The sequence below is a fragment of the Pristiophorus japonicus genome, chromosome X, assembly GCF_044704955.1.
Source record: "Pristiophorus japonicus isolate sPriJap1 chromosome X, sPriJap1.hap1, whole genome shotgun sequence".
Taxonomy (NCBI): Eukaryota; Metazoa; Chordata; class Chondrichthyes; family Pristiophoridae; genus Pristiophorus; species Pristiophorus japonicus.
In genome coordinates this window covers 32,076,095-32,102,881 of record NC_092010.1, presented here as the reverse complement: position 1 = coordinate 32,102,881, position 26,787 = coordinate 32,076,095, and the positions used below count along the sequence as shown (strand labels likewise).

Genomic DNA, 26,787 nt, shown 5'->3' with positions numbered 1-26,787 from the left:
AAGAATCGCCTTAAACATTAAAAATATTTATCGTCAACTTTTAATCTGACGTACACCTAGAAGTTTTCTTCCCCCGCCACCCCCCCTCCCCCAACCAGTTCAGTTAAGGTTTTATATATTTCCTCCCCCCACCACACACAATGTCTCCCTTCTCTCCTGAAGGTGTTGCCATGGAAGGTTCTACAGGCCAGCAAGCCCTCAGTACCCTATGCAGAGAGCACCCAGAATGATTGAGGGAATGGTGGGATTGGATTATGAGGAGCGACTATGCAAATTGTGCATGTTCTCAAGAGAAGGTTGAGAGGTGATATGATTGTCGTATTTAGGATTCGAAAGCGACTAGATAATGTCGACCATGACAAGCTTGTCCAGAATAGTAGAACCAGAGGACACTGCCTGCGTTGGAGGGAAATTCAAAACCAATCTGCCGATTGTGAGCGAGTGGTCAATCTATGGCTCCCGAGGCTCCCGAGGGATACGGTGGAAATAGTTAGTATTGATTCATTCAATTGCAAATTAGATAGATTTCTATCAGAAAATAACACTTTGGGATACAGTATATGAGTAATTGGAGACATGACATGTGGTGAGTGTAGCAGGCTTGGGAGGAACAGGTAACTTTGGACCTGTGGTTTCCAAAGCTCTCCATCACTGGGATTTTCCTCACCTCATGTCTGGGTCTGTTGAAGATTAATTGATGGAGAGTGATTGCTGTGATTGGTCAGCAGTTCCATTATCATTGGATCATGCGACTACTAGGATGGTAGAAGGTGAATGAGATGGAACGCTGGTCTTTCTCCATCGAGCAATTCCTATGTTAGAGGAGAAAATGTACAGAGCCACAAAAATTTCATTTGAAAAATAGAGTAGCACAATTCCACAACGCAAGTCACGGAATGGTGCATTTACAAGATGTGAATTGCACAAAGGGAGAAAACTCAGTTACCTAATGCTGTGGTAGACTGGGGCTAAAAATAGAAAATACCCATGTCACATGAAACTTTGCTTGACTGCCAAACTCCACCTGCAATCAGAGTGGAGTCAAGGTGGAAATGCACTGAACTATTGTCCTGAATGGAATATTTGAACATGCGCTTAACGGGCCAGTGGTACCCAAGGGCATCCCAACTTACAAAAAGAACCAACAATGGTTGAACGCGAGTTCGATTCCCTTCCTTAGGGAGCAAGGATAAAGCTAATAAGCAAGAGCAAAGGCACAGCTCCCCAGATTGCTTCGTGGGTCATCTGCTTCATTTCCCACATTACAACAGTGACTACACTCCAAAAGTACTTCATTGGCTGTAAAGCGCTTGGAGACGGCCGGTGGTCGTGAAAGGCGCTATATAAATGCAAGTCTTTCTTTCTTTCATGGCACCACCCAATGTGATACAGAGCTGTACAGACCGGGAAGGTACCAGGCTCCAGCCTGGCTTCAGATAGGGTGGGGTTGGGTGGGGAAGTGGTGCTATGAGCGGGCGAGGGTTCAGAAACAAGGGCTAGGGACTAGAAACAAATCAGCCACAGCTCCCATTATCCAGTAACTCACGCTGAAAGGTGCGTGCGCATATGTGAGTGTGTACACACACACGTCGAGTGAGGACAGGGTCAGTGTCAACTGTTAAGCCCTTGAGAATAAAATAACCTGCCAACATTCATTGCCTTACACAAGAATTATCACTTGAACAAGGTACCAGAGCATTTCCAATGCCAGTGGAACTGTAACCCAGCAAAGGGCAATGCCTTGAGGGGACAGTTCACATGTCGTATCCTCGGATTACCAGCATCAAGTTCTCACAGTGCATTTCATTTGTTTGTTTACGGAACTAAATAGGTTGTCTAGTCCACAAGGAGTTAAAATACAGCGGAATAAAAGACAAATAAAACAATGCTTTTTATTTCCTGAAGCAAGTGTTCTTTAAGGAAGGAAAAGGAAGGCCGGAAATGCAATCTCTGCATCTGGAATATACAACATTTACTCTTACAAAAATGTTAAAGATCACTCAAGAAAAAAAGGAAATCGGGCCCTGCTTACCTCAGTGTCTTTGCTCCGATTCTGCCGGGGGTTGATGGGATTGCAGGGTATGGCTGTCTGTCCAGCTCATGCAGGTAGTGACCGACACTTGGCTGCTTTCCCGCACTGAAATCATTTGCAATTTTGTTTCAGACGATATCTGATAAATCAGCATGCTTCGTGACAGCGTCTTGTCCTGGTAATCCAAACATGTTTGATTCCGTGTGTGGGGAGGGGGGAAAGGGTGGGGGCCCGGGACAGAAAGAGAAAGCCTCTGAATCACGGTTCTAAACTGCTGTGACAGGAAATGGCAGGATGTAAATACGACTTGGCTCCCAAGGCCGTTTCCAACTGGCTGACAGACTCGCGTGAGAGACAGGCGCTCACACCTCATTGTGTGGACGAGGCGGCTTCAACTTGTCACTTACAGCTCCGGCCAAGCACAAAACTGAGCAAAGACAGCTCCATCCGCAGTCTCGTGTCTGAGCGCAGGCCAGGCACTTGCTTTCAACATACGTCGCTATCTTTTCTGCCCTACAACCATCTTTAAAAAAAAAATTCAACATTCCCCCTTTGTAATCAGGGCTACAGTCCCCAGTCGTCCTCCAGTACCTTGTCTTACTGGCCAATCGGCATACGTGTGTTTGGACAGAGTGGTTCAGCCAGCTATTTGACCTGAAAGAGCATCACAGCCGAGCCCATCCTCTTCGCATTCTCACCTGACATCCACCAAAGGTGGCTGGGATAGTGAGTGAACGGCTGATCCCGCCCTAGCTTGGGGAGGGGGGCCGCACCAGGGCCAGTTGTAGTGCTCTAACTGTTATACCCTAGCTGAAATCAGCTGACTCAGCCCATAGATCCCGAGACCCCTTCCTGGTCTATATGGCTCGGTGTTACAGCAAGCAATGCCTTTCCCAACTAGGCCACTGGAGGAGCTGCATATAACCCCACGGGCCAGCCCACACTGTGATATGTGTGCGCACTAGATCCATGCAGTAGAGCTGGTCTCCAGTCGTCTTGGGTAATCCTTGCAACTGGACCAAAACCTCGCTCTGTCAAGCCCGTGTGGTGGCTGGTGTGCAACGGTCACCACACGTTAAAAAATTCTACGCACAGGCATCTTCCACCCTTCAATGTGTAGTTCGGGACCTGGAATATTAGGTCCTTCATTGAAATACCTGTGAATGCATCCTTTTTTGGTGTGGAAGCAAGTCATCCTCGTTTCAAGGGACCACCTATGATGATGATATAACCATCCTTTAAAAACAGCAGCAATTTCTTTACTGAATTTCTGTCTTCCTCGCTGGGGAAAATGATCTCTCCCCTGCTTCACCCCACTCCCATGTTCTACACCCATGGATGCTTGAACATCACCACCGTCATGCGTTACCTACAGGGCAACATTGCTTGAATAGTGGGATGGATAGAACCCACAAGGGGAAATGACTGGTGGTGGACAAATGCGACTGGCAGAGTACAGTTGGACTCAGTGTCACTGGGGTGAGGGGCTGGTGGAATCAGACAGGGTTTATGCTTCCAATCATGGTCTAGCCATTCCCACTGGAAAGTGCAGGTGTGGATGTTGGACTGGTGTGGAGGACAGGGCAGGGCACAGTTGGGGGAGTTGGGAGTTGATGGTTGGCAGTTCAGGCTCACATACCATTTTGGTGGGGTAAAGGAGAGCCACCAACACCCATAGAATGGCACCCAGAGTAACTGTCTTCAGAAAAGGAGATTCGAGCAGAACATTGGGAGGAGTTTGCTCCATGGTGGCTGGATCGGATTATCGCAGCCCTGAATCCTGGTGTCACATTGTAACCGTGAGACCTTTACGTCACCATGACAGCGCCCTGCTGTTCATTTCACTCATTTTATAGATTCTGTGGCGTCGATACAGTTAATAATGAGAAAGAATGTTAAAAATGTAAGTGTTACACTGGGGCAGCTTTGATTTTATTAAAATAAAAAGAGGATTGGCACATTGACCTTATAATTCAGTTCAAATCCAGCCCAGACAGACGGATTTACAGCCTCTGGTGCTTGTAAGGGTCCCATGTGAAATGAGCTTGAGACAGTCTCCCCCCAGCTCCTCGTGTGTGGATCCACAGAGGAGGGCTGCTCACTGGCACTGAATATGCAATCTCACTCACAAAGACCCCAAGGTTGGTGACGGGAGAGAAAGGACATTTTCAAACTGGTGCAGTAGGGGGCGCTCTTGTTATAAAGACACATTTAATGGGCCAGAGTAGAGCGAGAAGGGAAGTACCCTGTATTCCATTCCTTAATACTGACATCCCTCACCTGTGACAGAGCACAAGTTCAAAATAAAAAGGAAGCAGGTTCCAATTACCTCCAGCTACAGAGATAAAGATCATTCCTTTTCCAGTTGAAATGTTTGCATCAACTTCCAATTTCCCAAATTGGCCCATGAACCATTCATCGGCTTGGAAGGAGAAGCTGATGGGACCATACATTTCTCAGTTACCAGTTATTTTTCTATCCAGGTGACAAGGTCCATAGGAGGGAGTATGTTCCTCATCTGATATGTTGAAATTATTAATTTTTTTTAAAAACTAGCTATTATTGCAAATTAAATGCAATGGATTGGTTTCTCAGTGCCTGCTGTAATCTGGAGGTCATTATCCAGCAGAAAACATTCAGGGTCATTGCTAAACAGTCCAGAAACACACGGCCACTTCTCACACCACCAATAAAGTTAATCATACACGAAGCAGACAGAGGGTCAGAGGTCCCTGGGACATCAAACTCATGATCACAACATAAGCAGCATAACCTCTCCACTACCAGACCACATCATCTTTGGCTGGATGTGGGAGAGGATGTTATATATTTTAAATCATCAGCCACCTCTTCCGCTCATCTGAATCACTTCTGCTTACCTTGTGCCAGAGTCTACTTTACTCTGATAATTGCCTGCGTCGTGATAAGATGAACAGCTAATCACTTCCTCTGGAACATTTTCCAGGTTACCCTGTGAATCAGTTGTTACTGACAGCTCCTTTCCTCTTCCAACACTGTCAAAACTCAGCTGGGCACTGCAGCAGGAACAAACCAAAACCTTGCATCTTTAACCATTTTGCTGCCAAATTTATTGACATACTACAGCTTGACGTTATCTAGCGGAGTGATCCACTGCTTGCTGCGTCGAAGAACCCGGTGCTTCTCATGCTCGTACAGACTGATCTCGAGCCCAGTGATGCATCATGGTACGGGTTCATGAGCGAAGGATATCATTAACATATTTATGTTCCATTTCTCCTGCCGTTTGGTCCCCTGGAGCTTTCTGCTTCATTTATTCGACACAGCTGAAATCTGTAGACTTTGCTCCTTGAAGTTCATGTCTGCATCAGAGAGGTCAGGTCCAGTTGGTACTTGCTGCATCACACACCACTACATCTGTAGGCTTGGTGCTGCTTCCAGCGACCCTTTACCAACTATGGATCAAGGTGGTCACTCTGGCAATTCTGCCAAGGGCACCATGGCCAACTCTGAATCGGTTTGCATTGCATGCAATTTCAATGTGATGCTAAGTGGGACACCAGCAAAGGTGTGACATTCACACAGGTGAAGCAACCTGCCTTTTTGGGAGGGGGGGGCAAAGGTGGGTAGGGGCTAATTCCTGACCCGTCACCAACCTTGCTGCTGTAAAGAGTGCACGTCATGTTTCTGTCGGCAATGACATGGTCCCACTAACCTCGCTGCAAGGTTGGAAGCATTTATACTGTTGCAGACCTTTAAAGGTCATTTACGTTGGCACGGAGTGGAGACGCCAGTGTGGCAACTTCAAGTCACCACTTCAGAGTCCATTGCTGCCTGGAGGCAAGCAGGAAGATCAAAGACCTCGGCGAAGGACCCATTATACTGTGCTGGTACTGGCATCAGACCAGGACAAAGAATAAAACGCAACTTTACTTTTCATGGTCCTTATCAATGGAGAGATCTCAGGACAACTTACACATTAAACCTGGCAGCTACTTTCAAAAGTATCCGAGAGACGAAAGAAAAAACAAATTTGCAGAACACCACTAAACTATCAGCCGCCAACATCACTATCTTACTCCATTTATGATCTTTCTATGTACAGTGTAATATGTCCTTACTATACAGTATAAATGCACACGAGGCCCATACTTGAGAGAAGGCCACTCTGTGACCAGTAACCTTTATTAGCCAGCACTGAAGTGATGAAGGTGGGTGTAGCTTCCCCTTTTATACCTGAAAGTCCAGGTTAGGAATGTCTCCCACAAGTTCACCACCTAGTGGTCAATGTTCTCACGGTGTACAACTTAGGTCAGTTTATACATGGGTTACAATGACAGTTGAATACATGACATCACCTCCCCCCCAAAGTCTTATTGGGATCACAGGTTAAGTCTTTCTGGTGGTTTACGCTCCCTTGTAGAGCGCCTGAGTTGGGGCTCCGGTTGTTGGACGCTGGCCTGAGTGTCTGCTGTTTGCGGTGCCTCAGGCCTGTCCGGACTGCCCACAGTGACTGGGCTCTCCTCCACTTGGTTCCGGTGTTCGGTCATCTGTGGTGGAGTGAACTCTACATCGTGTTCTTCCTCTGCTTCTTCTATAAGGGTTGCTGAACCTCCTTTTTGTTTGATCCACGTGTTTGTGGCAGATTTGTCCATTGGTAAGTTTAACTACCAGAATCCTATTTCCCTCTTTGGCAATCACAGTGCCTGCGAGCCATTTTAGCCCTGCAGCGTAGTTGAGAATAAAGACAGGGTCATTGACATCAATACATCGCGCCCTCACATTCCCCGTCATGGTAGTCACATTGTGACTGGCGCCTGCTCTCAACAATTTCTTTCATGGTCGGGTGTATAAGGGATAACCTGGTTTTGAACGTCCTTTTCATGAGCAGCTCTGCGGGTGGAACCCCTGTGAGCGAGTGTGGTCGGGATCTATTAGCCAACAGGAGGCGTGATACGTGGCTTTGTAGGGAACCCCCTTGGATTCTGAGCATCCCCTGTTTGATTATCTGCACTGCTCATTCCGCCTGGCCGTTTGAGGCCGGCTTGAACGGTGCCGTTTTGACATGGTTGTTACCGTTTCCTGCCATGAGGTCCTGGAATTCAATGCTTGTAAAGCACGGGCCATTGTTGCTGACCAAGACGTCCGGTAGACCATGGGCAGCAAACATTGCCCGTAGACTTTCTATCGTGGCAGAGGATTTGCTTGAATTAAGAATATCACACTCGATCCATTTGGAGTAGGTATCTACTACAACCAAAAACATTTTTCCCATGAAAGGACCTGCATAGTCCACATGGATGCGTGACCATGGCTTGGCGGGCCAGGGGCTAAGGGGGGCTTCCCTGGGCGCATTGCCCAGCTGGGCACACGTGTTGCACCTGCGAACACAAAGTTCCAGATCTGCATCTATCCCTGGCCACCAAACGTGTGACCTGAAAATTGTCTTCATCATGACAATGCCCGGGTGCTCATTGTGGAGTTCTCTGATGAACACCTCTCTGCCCATCTGGGGCATGACTACTCGGTTACCCCATAGTAGGCAATCGACCTGAATCGAGAGTTCATCCTTGCGCCTGAGAAATGGTTTAAATTTCTCAGGGCATGTCTTGTACGTGGCTGCCCAGTCCCCATTCAGGACACATTTCTTGACTAAAGACAGTAGCGGGTCTCTATTTGTCCAGACTTTGATCTGTCGGGCTGTCACGGTGAGCCTTCGCTTTCGAAAGCTTCAACAGCCATGACCATCTCAGCAGCATGCTCGGTAGCCCCCTCGGTGGTGGCTAGTGGGAGCCTGCTGAGTGCATCGGCGCAGTTTTCACTGCCCGGTCTGTGCCGAATTGTATAGTCATAGGCGGCTAACGTGAGTGCCCACCTCTGTATGCGGGCCGATGTATTTGCATTTATGGCCTTGTTGTCGGCCAAAAGGGACGTTAGGGATTTGTGATCTGTCTCCAGCTCAAATTTCCTGCCAAACAGGCACTGGTACATTTTTTTTTACTGCATAAACACATGCAAGCGCTTCCTTTTCTACCATCCCGTAGCCCCTTTTTGCCTGGGACAGGCATAAGCTACCGGCTGTAACTGACCACTGGCATTCACATGCTACAACACACACCCGACCCCATAGGACGACGCATCACATGTTAAAACAAGTTTCTTACATGGGTCATATAGCGTTAACAGATTGTTGGAGCATAACAAATTGCGTGCTCTATCAAAAGCCCTTTCCTGGCTGTCCCCCCAGACCTAATCGCGACCTTTGCGTAGGAGCACGTGTTGCGGCTCTAACAGCGTGCTCAATTTGGGAAGAAAGTTACCCAAATAGTTCAGGAGCTCCAGGAACGAACGCAGCTCCGTTGTGTTACGGGGTCTGGGTGCTCTCTGGATCGCTTCCGTTTTGGACGCAGTAGGTCTGATCCCGTCTGCTGCTACCCTCCTCCCCAGGAATTCTACCTCTGGAGCTAGGAAGACGCACTTCGCCTTTTTCAGTCGCAGCCCTACCCGGTCCAGTCTGCGTAGCACCTCCTCCAGGTTGTGGAGGTGTTCTTCAGTATCGCAACCCGTGATGAGGATGTCGTCTTGAAAAACCACTGTCCTTGGAATCGACTTGAAGAGGCTTTCCATATTTCGTTGAAAGATCGCGGCGGCCGAGCGAATCCCGAACGGACATCTGTTATACTCAAACAACCCCTTGTGTGTCGTGATGGTGATCAGCTTCTTCGACTCACTCGCCAGCTCCTGGGTCATGTAAGCTGAGGTCAGGTACAATTTTGAAAAAGTTTGCCACCGGATAGCGTCGTAAAGAGGTCCTCCCCTCTCGGTAGCGGGTACTGGTCTTGGAGTGACACCCGATTGATGGTGGCCTTGTAATCACCACATATCCTGACCGACCCATCCACCTTGAGCACCGGCACGATCGGGCTCGCCCAGTCACTAAATTCGACTGGCGAGATGATGCCTTCCCTCAGCAGGCGGTCCAATTCATCTTCTATCTTTTCCCGCATCACGTACGGCACCGCTCTGGCCTTGTAATGTACTGGCCTGGCGTCCGGGTTTATGCCCCATGAAAGTGCCAATGCCGAGTTGAAATAGTGAGTCAAATTTGTCCAGGACCTGTGAGCATGATACTCGCTCCACAGAAGAAATTGCATTGATATCGCCCCATTTCCAACTCATGACAGCAAGCCAACACCTCCCCAGTAGTGCGGGACCATCCCCCAGGACAATCCAGAGTGGCAATCTGTTCTCCGAATCTTTGTGGGTCACGACTACAGTGGCGCTGCCTAGCACCGGAATGATCTCCTTTGTATATGTCCGTAGCTGTGCGTCAATCGGCAATAATTTTGGCCTCCTGGCCTTGGACGCCCACAACTTGTCGAACTGTTTGATACTCATTATCGGTGGCGTCCTGGTGTATGAACTGTATATGTGCTCCACATGAACTCGCTGAACTTCAGCTTCCAGTGAATTCCCCCAGTATTCATTTAGCCTCGTAGGGCTTGCATCCAGCCCGTCCTCCTCATACATCAACATGGCTGCAGGCTTCCTGCACATACGCGCCAAGTGACCGCTGACGTTGCAGTTTCTGCAGATATATTGCTGATACCTGCAAGCTCTGGCTGGGTGTTTGCCTCCAGACCTCCCACATGAGCCGTTGTTGGAAACAAAAGGTCCATTACCAGTCGATCGTTTCTGACTGTCTCTGTAACTGTCCTGAAGCGCACCATTGACAGGTGTTGATGGCCCCATTACTGGCCGCATTGTATCTTGCGATGGCATGAATCGCCGTTCAGCTAGCCACTGTCTCTGTTGAATTCCCCCTTTGGCTTCGACTACATGCTGGGGCATGTCTAATTTCCCCTGTCTGCCTGAAGAACTGTGTCCCGCGTCAACAATGTTGACTCCCTGTCCATTTGCTGCATTTAAGCCAAGATTTTTGTCAAACATCATTCTGGTCTCTTCCTCCCCTGAGATAAATGTCTGGGCTATCAAAGCCACCGTTTCCAGGGTCAAAAGTCTTTGGTCTCAATCAGTTTCCTGAAAACCCCAGCGTGCCCGATGCCCTCAATAAAAAAGTCTCGCAGCATCTCTGCTCTGCATGCATCTGGGACCTTATATAGGCTCGCCAGTCGCCGGAGGTCTGCCACGAAGTCTGGAACGCTTTGCCCTTCTCGCCGCCGGTGCGTGTAAAACCGGTGTCTCGACATGTGCATGCTGCTCGCTGGTTTAAGGTGTTCCCTGATCAACTTACTGAGCTCTTCAAAAGTCTTGTCCGCCAGCTTCTCTGACGCTAGAAGGTCCTTCATCAGGGAGTACGTTCTGGATCCACAAACCGTCAGGAGATGAGCCCTGCGTTTGTCGGCCGAATCCTGTCCCAGCCATTCCTTAGTGACGAAACCTTGCTGTCGTCTCTCAATAAAATCGTCCCAATCATCACCAACACAGTACCTCTCGTCTGTGCTGCTAGTGGCCATGCTCGCGTGGTTTAAATCCCAGTTTCTCGTTGCCAATATGTCCTTACTATACAGTATAAATGCACACGAGGCCCATACTTGAAAGAAGGTCACTCTGTGACCAGTAACCTTTATTAGCCAGCACTGAAGTGATGAAGGTGGGTGGAACTTCCCCTTTTATACCTGAAAGTCCAGGTTAGGAGTGTCTCCCACAAGTTCACCGCCTAATGGTCAATGTTCTCACGGTGTACAACCTAGGTTAGTTTATACATGGGTTACAATGACAGTTGAATACATGACACAGTGTACGCACAAAGTGATGCAGTTCAGCTGCATTGCAATCTCTGTAGCAAGTATATGCTCACATAGAGCTGTTTCCTCCCCCACCTCAGATTCCATGTCGCCTGAAGATGATGGATCTTCCTGGTGTATAAGCCCACAGGTGCTGACACTTTGTTACCTTGCCCATGTGTTGGCTCTCTGTTGGGATGTGGTTCCTTAGACACCGGTCACCTTGCACAACTGACCATTCTTCACGATGTTCAGGACCGTGAGGGTTGACCGGCTGTTTGACCATAGGGGCCATCAAAGTCCTCGGCCCAATCATCTTCATCAGCTTCATCAATTACCTTCCCTCCATCATAAAGGTCAGAAGTGGGGATGTTCGCTGATGATTTCAGTGTTCAGCTCCATTCACAACTCCTCAGATAATGAAGCAGTCCATGCCCACATGCAGCAAGACCTGGACAACATTCAGGCTTGGGCTGATAAGTGGAAGGCAACGACCATCTCCAACAAGAGTCTAACTACCACCCCTTGACATTCAATGGCATTACCATTGTCGAATCCCCCACCATCAACATCCTGGGCATCACCATTGACCAGAAAGTCAACTGGACTAGCCACATAAATACTGTGCCTACAAGAGCAGGTCAGAAGCTGGGTATTGTGTGGTGAGTGAGTCACATCCTGCCTCCCCAAAGCCTTTTCACCATCTACAAAGCACAAATCAGGAGATTGATGGAACACTCTCCACTTGCCTGGATGAGTCCAGCTCCAACAACACTCAGGAAGCTCAACACCATCCAGGACAAAGCAGCCCACTAGATTGGCACCCCATTCACCACCTTCAACATTCACTCCCTCCAACACCGGCACACCGGAGCTGCAGTGTGTACCATCTACAAGATGCACTGCAACAACTCGCCAAGGCTTCTTCGGCAGCACCTCCCAAACCCGCGACCTCTACCACCAAGGACAAGGGCAGCAGGCACATGGGAACATCACCACCATCCTGACTTCGAAATATATCGCTGTTCCTTGTGTCTCAGGACGCTCTAGATTTAATAACGCGAACAGAAACTTGGTTGCAAACTGGGCAGGAGTGGACAATATCAGGTTATAATATTTTTTAGGAAGTACAGAATAGGTAAGAAAGGAGGAGAACCGGCAATATTGATGCAGGAGGGAATACCTGTTGTAAGGGGACCGATGTACACTAAAGAGGTTCAGACACAGTCTGTATGGTTAGAGATCAAAGATAAAAGGGATGTTACATTAGCGGGACTGTACTACAGAACCCCTCATTGTGGGAGGGAAATCTTTAGACCGATCAGGGAGGTAAGTAGCAATAACATTACTGCTCTGAGAGATTTCAATTATCGCTCATTGTTTGGGACAGGGAGGGAGTAAACAGGGAAAATGGAATGGAATTCCTGAAACATGTGTCATGCTCCGCCTTCCCCAAGCAGTATGTCCACATGCCTATAAGAGATGTTGCCAAATCTAGCTATAAGTAATGAAATAGATCAGGTGGATGAGTTAAACGTGGGTGAGCACCTCGGGATAAGGTTTAAGGTCCAAATAGAGAGGGATAAAGTTAAAGAAAGAAAGACTTGCATTTATATAGCGCCTTTCACGACCACCAGATGTCTCAAAGCGCTTTACAGCCAATGAAGTACTTTTGGAGTGTAGTCACTGTTGTAATGTAGGAAACGCAGCAGCCAATTTGCGCACAGCAAGCTCCCACAAACAGCAATGTGATAATGACCCGATGATCTGTTTTTGTTATGATCAAGGGATACATATTGGCGAGGACAGAGAGGATAACTCCCCTGCTCTTCTTCGAAATAGTGCCATGGAATCTTTTACGTCCACCTGAGAGAGCAGACGGGGCCTCGGTTTCACGTCACATCTGAAAGATGGCACCTCCGACAGTGCAGCACTTCCTCAGCACTGCACTGGTGTGTCAGCCTGGATTTATGTGCTCAAGTCCCTGGAGTGGGAGTTGAACCCACAACCTTCTGACTCCGAGGCGAGGGTGCTACCCACTGAGCCGCAGCTGTACAAAAAGGGCCAGATGTTAGACAGATGAGGAGTGAGTTAACTGAGGTGAGCTGAAAATGCTCCTCAGTGGCATTATGGACTCTGGAGAGGAGGTATATCCTTTCTACTGGAAACAGTTGTTGATCATTTCCTGCTAGATGTCACGTGCTGCTGGCAATGGCTTGTCGTGTACCACCTCCCCTCTCTTCTGGGCACCTTCAGCATAATGAGGATTGATGGTCTTCATCTTCAGATAGAGAGCACAATCCTTTCCCAACAGCAATTTTATGCAACATGCCACTATAATTCTTGATACCCTTGCTGGGCTGTCCTACCGATCCAGGCAACGGAAGTGGGATTTCAGAATACTGATGATCTGTTCAATAATAATGTGTGCAGTATTCAAAGCTTCATTGAACCTGCTGTCACTCTCAGTCCTTGGATGGCACAGTAGTATCAGCCATGGTTGAAATGGGTAACCTTGGTCTCCAAGCAATCATTGCTGACACAGTGCTCTGGCTGAACAATGCAGGTATGTTTGATTGTCAGAGAACAAAGGAGTCATGGCAGCTTCCAGGGTAACATGCATTCACGTGCAGAATGATCTGGCTGGCATCGCTCACAGGCTGCACATTCAAAGAATGAAACTCTGTTCATGAAATTTAGGGAATCTTCAGTTGGGGCCTTTAACACCACACGGGCAGAAACAATGATACCAATGGGTGGAATCCTGCCAGTCAATAAAACCATGAAATAAAAATCGGGAGAGATGTAAACTGGGCTGCCGACTTGCGATCACCACTTTACAGTATCGCAGAGAAAGAAAAAAAGACTTGCATTTCTATAGCGCCTTCAACGACCACCGGACATCTCAAAGCGCTTTGCAGCCAATGAAGTACTTTTGGAGTGTCGTCACTGTTGTAATGTAGGAAACGCAGCAGCCAATTTGCGCACAGCAAGCTCCCACAAACAGCAATGTGATAATGACCAGATAATCAGTTTTTTTTGTTATGTTGATCGAGGGATAAATATTGTCCGGGACACCGGGGAGAACTCCCCTGCTCTTCTTCAAAATAGTGCCATAGGCTCTTTTACGTCCACTTGAGAGAGCAGTCGGGGCCTCGGGTTTAACATCTCATCCGAAAGACAGCACCTCCGACAGTGCAGCGCTCCCTCAGCCCTGCACTGGGAGTGTCAGCCTAGATTTATGTGCTCAAGTCTCTGGATTGGGACTTGAACCCACAACCTTCTGACTCAGAGGCGAGTGCTACCCACTGAGCCACAGCTGACACAGCAAAAGCTGACAGTGTCAAAATTATGCTGAGAGAGTCATAAATTCAGACATCTCCCTCCTATTTCCCAGTTATTTTCTCCCCTTTTGCTGATCTAAATGCCATTCTCTAGCTGAGATCTGGCAGATCGGTAACTTGGTCCCGGACAAGATTGACAATTCTTACAAATTTTCTTGCCCCATCACTGTGGAGAAGCGCCTTGCTTTCTCTCCGCACCTTCTTCTGACGAGGCAGCTGAATGACAGAATGTGTGACAAATACAGGAAATGCTGGAAACACTCAGCAGGTCAGTCAGAATCCATGGAGAACTGACAAGTTAATGTTTCAGGTCTGGAACCTTGGTCCAAACAGTTCTACGCCTGAAACACCAACTCCTCTGTTCTCTCCATGAATTCTGACTGACCCACTGAGTGTTACCAGCCTTTTCGGTTTCAGATTTTCAGCATCTGCAATTTGTTTGACGATTTTCTCCACCATTCAAAAGTAACAGTACATTTCCATGGGCTCTGACCATCTTCAACCAGCTGGCCTTTCTCCACGCGCAAGCCTCGACAGTGAGTGTCAGCAGCCGGTTGTAAAGGTCCTCAGCATTGTCCACACAAACCTTCCAGCAAGTATTCCTGGGTAGCGATCAGGAATGGAAACCCTATTTTCCCCTTTCTAGCCCAGGGGCATTGGAGCTAATTATACGGCCCCTACTGGGATGAGAGGGCTGTCTTATGAGGAGAGATTGTGGAGAATAGGCCGATACTCTCTGGAGTTTAGAAGAATGAGAGGTGATCTCATTGAAACATACAAGATTCTGAAGGGGATTGACAGGGTAGATGCAGAGAGGTTGTTTCCCCTCGCTGGAGTGTCTAGAACCAGAGGACACAGTCTCAGGATAAGGGGTCGGCCATTTAAGAGAGATGAGGAGGAATTTCTTCACTCGGAGGGTTGTGAATTTTTGGAATTCTCTACCCAAGAGGGCTGTGGATGCTGAGTCTCTATATTCAAGGCTGAGATCGATAGATTTTTGGACTCTAGGGGAATGGTTTTCCAGACCAATATGTCGAGGAACCAACTAGGGGGGAGGCCATCTTAGACTGGGTGTTGTGTAATGAGAGAGGATTAATTAGCAATCTCGTAGTGCGAGGCCCCTTGGGGAAGTGTGACCATAATATGGTGGAATTCTGCATTAGGATGGAGAATGAAACAGTTAATTCAGAGACCATGGTCCAGAACTTAAAGAAGGGTAACTTTGAAGGTATGAGGCGTGAATTGGCTAAGATAGATTGGCGAATGATACTTAAGGGATTGACTGTGGATGGGCAATGGCAGACATTTAGAGACCGCATGGATGAACTACAACAATTGTACATTCCTGTCTGGCGTAAAAATAAAAAAGGGAAGGTGGCTCAACCGTGGCTATCAAGGGAAATCAGGGATAGTATTAAAGCCAAGGAAGTGGCATACAAATTGGCCAGAAATAGCAGCGAACCCGGGGACTGGGAGAAATTTAGAACTCAGCAGAGGAGGACAAAAGGTTTGATTAGGGCAGGGAAAATGGAGTACGAGAAGAAACTTGCAGGGAACATTAAAACGGATTGCAAAAGTTTCTAAAGATATGTAAAGAGAAAAAGGTTAGTAAAGACAAACGTAGGTCCCCTGCAGTCAGAATCAGGGGAAGTCATAACGGGGAACAAAGAAATGGCAGACCAATTGAACAAGTACTTTGGTTCGGTATTCACTAAGGAGGACACAAACAACCTTCCGGATATAAAAGGGGTCAGAGGGTCTAGTAAGGAGGAGGAACTGAGGGAAATCTTTATTAGTCGGGAAATTGTGTTGGGGAAATTGATGGGATTGAAGGCCGATAAATCCCCAGGGCCTGATGGACTGCTCCCAGAGTACTTAAGGTGGCGGCCTTGGAAATAGCGGATGCATTGACAGTCATTTTCCAACATTCCATTGACTCTGGATCAGTTCCTATTGAGTGGAGGGTAGCCAATGTAACCCCACTTTTTAAAAAAAGGAGGGAGAGAGAAAACAGGGAATTATAGACCGGTCAGCCTGACCTCAGTAGTGGGTAAAATGATGGAATCAATTATTAAGGATGTCATAGCAGCGCATTTGGAAAGAGGTGACATGATAGGTCCAAGTCAGCATGGATTTGTGAAAGGGTAATCATGCTTGACAAATCTTCTGGAATTTTTTGAGGATGTTTCCAGTGGAGTGGACAAGGGAGAACCAGTTGATGTGGTATATTTGGACTTTCAGAAGGCTTTCGACAAGGTCCCACACAAGAGATTAATGTGCAAAGTTAAAGCACATGGGATTGGGGGTAGTGTGCTGACGTGGATTGAGAACTGGTTGTCAGACAGGAAGCAAAGAGTAGGAGTAAATGGGTACTTTTCGGAATGGCAGGCAGTGACTAGTGGGGTACCGCAAGGTTCTGTGCTGGGGCCCCAGCTGTTTACGCTGTACATTAATGATTTAGACGAGGGGATTAAATGTAGTATCTCCAAATTTGCGGATGACACTAAGTTGGGTGGCAGTGTGAGCTGCGAGGAGAATGCTATGAGGCTGCAGAGTGATTTGGATAGGTTAGGTGAGTGGGCAAATGCATGGCAGATGAAGTATAATGTGAATAAATGTGAGGTTATCCACTTTGGTGGTAAAAACAGAGAGACAGACTATTATCTGAATGGTGACAGATTAGGAAAAGGGGATGTGCAACGAGACCTGGGTGTCATGATACATCAGTCATAGAAACATAGAAACATAGAAAATAGATGCAGGAATTGAAGGTTGGCATGCAGGTACAGCAGGCGGTTAAGAAAGCAAATGGGATGTTGGCCTTCATAGCGAGGGGATTTGAGTACAGGGGCAGGGAGGTGTTGCTACAGTTGTACAGGGCCTTGGTGAGGCCACACCTGGAGTATTGTGTACAGTTTTGGTCTCCTAACTTGAGGAAGGACATTCTTGCTATTGAGGGAGTGCAGCGAAGGTTCACCAGACTGATTCCCGGGATGGTGGGACTGACCTATCAAGAAAGACTGGATCAACTGGGCTTGTATTCACTGGAGTTCAGAAGAATGAGAGGGGACCTCATAGAAACGTTTAAAATTCTGACGGGTTTAGACAGGTTGGATACAGGAAGAATGTTCCCAATGTTGGGGAAGTCCAGAACCAGGGGACACAGTCTAAGGATAAGGGGTAAGCCATTTAGGACCGAGATGAGAAGAAACTTCTTCACCCAGAGAGTGGTGAACCTGTGGAATTCTCTACCACAGAAAGTAGTTGAGGCCAATTCACTAAATATATTCAAAAAGGAGTTCGATGAAGTCCTTACTACTCGGGGGATCAAGGGGTATGGTGAGAAAGCAGGAAGAGGGTACTGAAGTTGCATGTTCAGCCATGAACTCATTGAATGGCGGTGCAGGCTAGAAGGGCCGAATGGCCTACTCCTGCACCTATTTTCTATGTTTCTATGAATCAAGGGATATGGAGATCGGGCGGGAAAGTGGAGTTGAGGTTGATGATCAGCCATGATCTTATTGAATGGCGGAGCAGGCTTGAGGGGCCGAATGGCCTACTTCTGCTCCTATTTCTTATATTCTTATGTTTCTTACTGGTTGAGATCTGTTAAGTCAGCACTGATCAGACCATCCTGGTACTGCACTGGGCAGTGCCATTGAGCAACTTGGAGATCCCACCATTGTTTGGAGCCAACTTCCACACCCTGACAGGAAAGCAGCAAAATAATGTTATTTATGAGATTGTAATGCTAATCACAATATAAAAATTAATCAGTCCAGTTTCACATTGGATTCTTCCTGAATCTGGGGCGCTCAGCAAGTTAAAGTAGAATTGTTCAATCTGACCCAACTTCCCCAAATGTATCTCAGTGAAGGTCAGAGTGACCCAGCAGATGATGGATCCTTTCAGGTTTCTAGGTGGGGAAAGGCGAACAGAGGTACCCAATTCTCAGCTCTCCCAGAATTTAAACTTCACTGAAAATCTGAAAGAAGACACGAAGAAGCCTTTAAATATAAACTGTTCAGGTGATTCTAACTTGAAGCGTCATCGAAGATGGACAGGTGTTTTACACGGTATGTAATGGTGACAGTGATTAGGGTCACCACTGACACCTGGGAGTCCCTGGCCAAAGACCGCCCTAAGTGGAGGAAGTGCATCCGGGAGGGCGCTGAGCACCTCGAGTCTCGTGGCCGAGAGCATGCAGAAATCAAGTGCAGGCAGCAGAAAGAGCGTGCGGCAAACCAGTCCCACCCACCCCTTCCCTCAACGACTCTCTGTCCCACCTGTGACAGGGACTGTGGTTCTTGTATTGGACTGTTCAGCCACTTAAGGACTCATTTTTAGAGTGGAAGCAAGTCTTCCTCGATTCCGAGGGACTGCCTTGATGATTATTAGGGTCATCAATCGGTTTTCAGAGAATTTTATCCATATTGCTCCTTACCTTGCCATTATTTTCTGACCAAAATAGATATCATCACTTAATGTTTGTCCAGAAACTGTGTCACTCCCTTGTTACAATGGTGTAGCTCATCCTATGGATATTAATAAAGGCCCAAGGACTTAAGTTAATGAGGTTAATCGTGAACTTACTTTCAACAACAGCATCTAATATAGTTCCAGTAACAAACATCAATTGTGACTTCAGGCATTAAATATAAGAAATAATATAATTATAAAATTCAACCTCCCCTCGAGTTATGATTCTTTCCCTTCTAACAGCTCAAAGTGCATTCGTTGAGGTGATAGATCTCTTGGAATGCACTTCAGAAACCAAAACATGCATTGTATAAATTGACTGTGGAATTGGGGGTGGGGGGAAATCAGGTTCTTAAGATTCCACACACACAGCGTTGGTACCCAGATATGTTGCTGCATCATCATAGGCAGTCCCTCGGAATCGAGGAAGACTTGCTTCCACTCCTGAAGTGAATTCTTTGGTGGCTGAACAGTCCAATACGAGAGACACAGATTCTGTCACAGGTTGGACAGATAGTTGTTGAGGGAAGGGGTGGGTGGGACTGGTTTGCTGCACGCTCTTTCTGCTGCCTGCGCTTAGCATTGAGACTCGAGGTGCTCAGCGCCTTCTCGGATCACTTCCTCCACTTAGGGCGGTCTTGGGCCAGGGACTCCCAGGTGTCAGTGGGGATATCGCACTTTATCAGGGAGGCTTTGAGGGTGTCCTTGTAACGTTTCCGCTGCCCACCTTTGGCTCGTTTGCCGTGTAGGAGTTCCAAGTAGAGCACTTGCTTTGGGAGTCTCGTGTCTGGCATGCGAACTATGTGGCCTGCCCAGCGGAGCTAATCGAGTGTGGTCAGTGCTTCAATGCTGGGGATGTTGGCCTGAATGAGGACGCTGATGTTGGTGCGCCTGTCCTCCCAGGGGATTTGTAGGATCTTGCGGTGACATCGTTGGTGATATTTCTCCAGTGACTTGAGGTGTCTACTGTACATGGCCCATGTCTCTGAGCCATACAGGAGGGCAGGTATTACTACAGCCCTGTAGACCATGAGCTTGGTGACAGTTTTGAGGGCCTGGTCTTCAAACACTCTTTTCCTCAGGTGGCCGAAGGCTGCACTGGCAGCGGTGTTGAATCTCGGCGTCGATGTCTGCTCTTCTTGACAGGAGGCTCCCGAGATATGGGAAGTGGTCCACGGTGTCCAGGGCCACGCCGTGGATCTTGACTGGGGGGCAGTGCTGTGCGGTGAGGACAGGCTGGTGGAGGACCTTTGTCTTACGGATGTTTAACGCAAGGGCTATGCTTTCGTACGCCTCAATAAATACATCGACTGTGTCCTGGAGTTCAGCCTCTGTATGTGTGCCTCTATGTTGCTACACATGATGATTGGTGTGAAGGTGCATCCAGTGATTTCACACACAATTCTTTGTTTCAGGAAAAAGATGCAAGCATACATAAGAGGCTTTCCTCAATAGAAGCAACCATAGGCTGCTCATGTACTTCTGTGCCTAGGCCCCACAGTCAAGAGGCCTGAAGTAGATCAGCTATCCAATTCCCAAGCCAGGGAGTAAGTCTTAGAAATCATGGCATGAGAAAAGGTCCATTCAGCCCCATCCCTTCCCCCGATCACAAGCAATCCCGTCTATAGCAGCTGCTTTCAAAGCAGCCATGGTTGATTATGTCAGAGCAGGCTTGCCTGCCTATCTGCTTTTGGACTGGGTAGGGGGAACTATCTAAGAAAATGACAAAAAAAAACTAAAATTAAAAAAAAAGGAGCGGGAATAAGTCTTGGAGCTATTACCTGACAGAAAGTTGCAAAGGACAGTCACCACAGAGAATTCACATCATTTCAAATAAATTCTTCAGGCCTTTTGGAAAATTAATTTTAAAACTTGCATTCATATAGCAGTAGTGATACCCGCCCTCCTATATGGCTCGGCGACGTGGACTATATACAGCAGACATCTCAAAGCATTGGAGATGTACCACCAGCGCTGACTCCGCAAGATCCTGCAAATTCCCTGGGAGGATAGACGCACCAACGTCAACGTGCTCGCTTCGGCCAACATTCCCCAGCATCGAAGGACTGACCACACTAGACCAGCTCCGCTGGGCGGGCCACATAGTCCGCATGCCCGACACGAGACTCCCTAAGCAAGCGCTCTACTTCGAACTCCTACATGGCAAGCGAGCCCCAGGTGGGCAGAGGAAACGTTTCAAGGACACCCTCAAAGCCTCCCTGATAAAATACAACATCCCCACTGACACCTGGGAGTCCCTGGCCCAAGACCACCCTAAGTGGAGGAAGAGCATCCAGGAAGGCGCTGAACACCTCGAGTCTCGTCGCCGAGAGCATGCAGAAATCAAGCGCAGGCAGCGGAAGGAGCGTGCGGCAAACCAGACTCCCCACCCACCCTTTCCCTCAACCACTGTCTGCCCCACCTGTGACAGAGACTGTAGTTCCCGTATTGGACTGTACAGCCACCTGAAAACTCACATTGAGTGGAAGCAAGTCTTCCTCGATTTTGAGAGACTGCCTATGATGATGATGATGATAATAATCCGATAGCGATTTATCAAATCTTCTCAAAGCACTTTATGTAATGAGTTACTTTTTCGAACACAGTGTTATGCAGGGAATACAGCCTCACTATAACAAGCCATGTTATCCCACTTATAACCCAACAGATTCATGCCTCCATTTCTATCCATCCACACAGCGGTCATATTACAGCTAGGTATTTATATTAGTTTTGCAAATGCAAGCACTGTTGAAAGCCGAACCTCTCGTGCTGATCAGATTAGTAGCTCTGTATCGCTAATCATCGCCTATTGTTTCGGCACGGGAAAGATTTCACAGCTCAGGCCCAAGCTGAGCGTCGGCATCAGACGGCAGTGAACAATACGCTGAGAAGAATTTGTTAAGCTGCTGGCACAGGCTGTAATCTCGATAGAACAGGTTAACAAAAGGCAGTCAGTGACATCTCAGTTGGAGCCAGCTGGAAAGCAGCCACAGCTCTCAATACTTTGCAAATCAGCTACAAGTGGGTCCAGTGCAAACCACCCTCATTGATTGCTTTTGAGGCTCCCTATAACACACCTCGTTCTAACGTACCTCTGGCTTGGAACCAAGCGTATTGTTATAACAAGGCACCTTTCATCAAATCATTCACTTGAATAGAATTAGCAATCATTAGCAGCTTGAAAAATCCGGTCAGTTGCTAAATCCGGAATTGCAAGCACAATTTGAATTGTTAAAGTGCGACTATGAAAGACTTGCATTTCTATAGCGCCTTTCACGACCACCAGACGCCCCAAAGTGCTTTACAGCCAATGAAGTACTTTAGATGTGCAGTTACTGTTATAATTGATGAAGCTTCTTATACTAATTGTCAAATGTTGCCCCTCCATTTCAGATTTGGAGTTTGATCTACAATTGTTTTGCAACTTTTCAAAATAAAGAAGAATAGAGAAAAGCTGTTTGAAATTGATAATCTCACACATAAACCTGTGACTAGACCTGTGGTATATATTAATGATTTAGACTCAAATGTAGGGGGTATGATGAAGACATTTGCATATGATACAAAAATTGGCCGTGTGATTGACAGTGAGGAGGAAAGCTGTAGACTGTAGGAAGATATGAATGGACTGGTCAGTTGGGCAGAACAGTGGCAAATGGAATTCAATCCGGAGAAGTGTGAGGTAATGCATTTGGGAAGGGGCAACAAGGCAAGGGAATACACAATAAATGGTAGGATACTAAGAGGTGTGGAGAAACAGAGGGACCTTGGAGTATGTTTCACAGATCCTTAAAGGTAGGACAGGTCGATAAGGTGGTTAAAAAAGCATATGGAATGCTTTCCTTTATTAGCCAAGGCATAGAATATAAGAGCAGGGAAGTTATGCTCGAACTGTACAAACCACTAGTTAGGCCGCAGCTTGAGTGTTGCGTGCAGTTCTGTCACCGCATTACAGGAAAGATGGGATTGCACTCGAGAGGGTGCAGAGGAGATTTACGAGGATGTTGCTAGGACTGGAAAACTTTAGCTATGAGGAGAGATTGGATAGGCTGGAGTTGTTTTCCTTGGAACAGCGGAGGCTGAGCGGGGATTTAATTGTGGTGTATAAACGTATGAGGAGCCGAGATAGAGTGGATAGGAAGGACCTATTTCCCTTAGCAGAGGGGTCAATAACTAGGGGGAATAAATTTTTAAATAGTTGGAAGAAGAATTAGAGGGGAGATGAGGAAACATTTCTTCACACAGAGGGTGGTGGGGCTCCCTGCCAGAAAGGGTGGGAGAGGCAGAAACCCTCACCACATTTAAAAAGTACTTGGATGTGCACTTAAAGAGCCGTAATCTACATTGCTACAGACCTAGTGCTGGAAGGTGGGATTAGGCTGGTTAGCTCTTTTTTGACCGGCATGGATACGATGGGCCAAATAGTCTCCTTCTGTGTCGTAATTTTTCTATGATTCTATGACGATATACCTGCTGGAATCTCCAGTGCACACGTTTCATTATAAGGTGAACAGGACTCACTGCTTTGAATGTGCCTACTGAACATTGTCTGGCTGGACTAACACGAGGAGAGACTGGATCAACTGGGCCTTTATTCACTGGAGTTTAGAAGGATGAGAGGGGATCTCATAGAAACATAAAAGATTCTGACAGGACTGGACAGGATAGATGCAGGAAGAATGTTCCCGATGTTGGGGAAGCCCAGAACCAAGGGACATAGTCTTCAGATAAGGGGTAGGCCATTTAGGACTGAGATGAGGAGAAACTTCTTCACTCAGAGAGTTGTTAACCTGTGGAATTCCCTGCCGCAGAGAGTTGTTGTGCCAGTTCACTGGATATATTCAAGAGGGAGTTAGATATGGCCCTTACGGTTAAGGGGATCAAGGGGTATGGAGAGAAAACAGGAAAGGGGTACTGAAGGAATGATCAGCCATGATCTTATTGAATGGCGGTGCAGGCTCGAAGGGCCGAATGGCCTACTCCCGCACCTATTTTCTATGTTTCTATGAATGGCATACTTTACCAGAGTATGTAGTTGCTGAATATCCTGATGCTGACAATTGTTAAATATTGTGCTGGGTGTGTAAAGCTTGGCAAATATGAGCTGGCAACATCTACATGTCTTACCAATGATACAACCGACAAAGTCTCAATCCAATTCCCAGTGGACATGGCCCACAACCATCTCGAAGTTAGCACTGACAGAGAGGTCACGAGATGGCTGGTCTGGGAAGTGGAGACGTGGTCACACTGCTACAGTAATGACTTGAGAGGTTGGGGTTGGGGTTGAGGCACGTTGCTGGGGCAGAGTAGAAGCAGCTTTACACTATGCCTAACTTCATTATACCTGATTGGGAGTGCTTGATGCCGGTACTGGGTGTCTGAAATGGAAAGTGTTCCATCCCCCAACATCAACATCGCTCTGACCCACTGAGATTTCCAGCATTTTCTGTTACAAGCGCAGGAGATGCAACATCTGCCCTTTTACCTCCTCCCTTCCAACTCTCCAGAGCCCCAAATACTCCTTCCAGGTGAAACAGCGATTTACTTGTACTCGTTTCAATTTAGTACACTGTATTCGCTGCTCACAATGTGGTCTCCTCTACATTGGGGAGACCAAATGCAGATTTGGTGACCGCTTTGCTGAACACCTCCATTCAGTCCGTAAGCGTGACCATGAGCTTCCGGTCGCCTGTCATTTTAATTCTCCACTGCATTCCCACTTTGAAAACCTCTCCGTCCTCGGATTCCTCAACTGTTCCAATGAAGCTCAACGCAAGCTCGAGGAACAGCACCTCATCTTTCGTTTAGGCACTTTACAGCCCTCTGGACTCAACATAGAGTTCAACTATTTCAGAGCGTAACCCCTGCCCATATTTTGCTCTTATCTATTTTTCTCTCTGTTTCCCATGGCAGCCGGTAATTATCCTGCCATTTACACCCTATCTAAAACTAATCTTTTTCTAACTTCTGCCATTACCATCTCAAGTCGGCCCATCATCCCTATTGTCTCTCAAATCTCTCGTCTTCCACCCTATTACCCTTCCCCTTTTGGTCTTCCCTCCCCTCCCCCTTTCTGTGCTCCTTAAGAATCTGTTCGTCAAAACTGGCGAATGTTCGAAAGAAGGGTCATCGACCCGAAACATTAACTCTGTTTCTCTCCACAGATGCCGCTTGACCCACTGAGATTTCCAGCATTTTGTATTATTATATCAACATCGCTCACCTTGATGAGTGCAAAATTCACAGAATAAAAAGTAGGTGCTGCATCGCTATGGAAAATGGATTGAATTGCTGGCCGGATATTGGTATGAGGGGAACTCAAAGATATTATGGAATTGGTTTGAGTTGTTCCAAACAGTTTTACAGATCAAAAGAATGGTAAAACACAGAGTTCTTTTACTTTGCTACAAATGCATTTCTTGATAAAAGTTCAAATGCAGATGAAGCCGAATGACAAAAATAGAACATAAAGGCAGAAATAAACAGATAACATTCTTATTCTTATTGCCGTTTTATGAGTGAGACCATTTTGTGTCAATACAACCGCGTTTCATAGCAGAACCATCACTGGGTAGTATGTGTTGCCTTCTCATTTCTGTGCGTTGTTGAGAGATGTATGAACTGGCACAAAAATCACCAGGAACTGTATAAGTTTGACTCCTCCACATGTCTCCTGAGGAAACACAAACCCTTCTTTGATTTCACATTTTACAATTTCCTCAGCCAAACGGATTGCGCCCAAAACATCCACCTACATCAACACTTGCAAAGGCCAATCGGAAGAGGCTCATTAGGCAAAATAAAAGTTTGTTGTGACGTAATCCGCATAATTAAAGCGCACTTGACAGAAAGATGTACTCTGTATTTCCCTCCTTGTCTAAAAATACTGGGAAAGCCAAAGCAACTCAGTCTCCTTAAAACTAAAATTAGCCAGAAGGACAATCAACCCTCAAGACTCGTTTTATTTCCAGACAACTCCAGTATATTTCCTATACAGCTGCCAGCACAGCAACCTGTTCCATTATCTCAAATCACGAGAGTAACAATCAGTATGATTACAATGCTATAAAGTATGCTTTGTAGTTTTTTTTGGTGACATTATGTTCTTTATTTATATGTTTCTCCAACTTGTTTTCTCCCCATCTCCTTTGAGGTGTTGATTTATGCTGGGAGATCGTTCCACAGGCAACAGGCAGCCTTCTATAACTGTCCAAGTGAGCCAGTCTTCATGTTTGAGTTCAGGCAGTGTGAATTGACAGGTTGGCACAGCTGCCGAGCCCCATCCTGTCCTCACCCAACCTCAACACACCCGCACTTACTAGCAGGGGTCACTCTCCAGCGATCAGGAGCAGGCACCTTGGCAGATTTTTTTCCCATCATACCCAGATACATGGTGAACAAATACAGTTCTCCCCAGTGTCCTGGGCCAATATTTATTCCTTAACCAACAGCACTAAACATTTTTTTTTGTTAGAAACCAGATTATCTGGTCATCATCACATGGCTGTTTGTGGGAGCTTGCTGTGCATAAATTGGCTGCCGCATTTCCTACATTAAAACAGTGATTACACTTCAAAAAGCGCTTTGGGACGTCCAAAGGTCATGAAAGGCGCTATAGAAATGCAAGACTTTCTTTATCACTACCCCAACTGAGATCAGCGAATGATATACAGACCAATGGTCGAGATGGTTGGCATGGCAGTGCATGTACCTACTGAGCCCTTTCTTTTGTTTGTTATTCTGGTGCCTAGTGTATGCGTATGTATATATATTTTACAGGTACTTCTAAGTATAGTGCAGAGATGTATACGCACCTTAAAATACAGGAGGCGATTTCTACAGAACTGCTCCAGTCACATACTACTGCTACACATGGACTTCTTGGGGGGATCCTTTGGGCCATTTTCTTTATTTGATGCATTCTCCTCCTGCAATGGAGAAAAGAGGAACATTTTGAAAATGAAACGAGGTGGAATAGACAGAACAGGAGTAATAGGAGGCAGGTGTAGGCCATTCGGCCCCTCAAGCATGCTCTGCTATTCAATACGATCATGGTTGATCTTCTACTTCTACTCCACCTTGCTGCACTATCCTCAGATCCCTTGATTCCCTTAGTGCCCAAGAATCTATCAATTTCTGTCTTGAATTCACTCAACGACTGAGCATTTATAACCCTCTGGGCTATGGAATTCCAAAGATT

The 26,787-nt window shown here is 46.9% G+C and overlaps 1 long non-coding RNA gene across 1 annotated transcript in view; it reads left to right on the top strand.

Moving 5' to 3' along the window:
• Positions 1-25,066, top strand: part of LOC139240948 (uncharacterized) — a 104,382-nt gene extending 79,316 nt beyond the window's left edge. The window contains exon 4 of the long non-coding RNA XR_011588761.1: positions 24,752-25,066. This is a non-coding gene — a long non-coding RNA (uncharacterized lncRNA). The remainder of the gene's footprint in view (positions 1-24,751) is intronic.
• Positions 25,067-26,787: the final 1,721 nt, after the last annotated feature.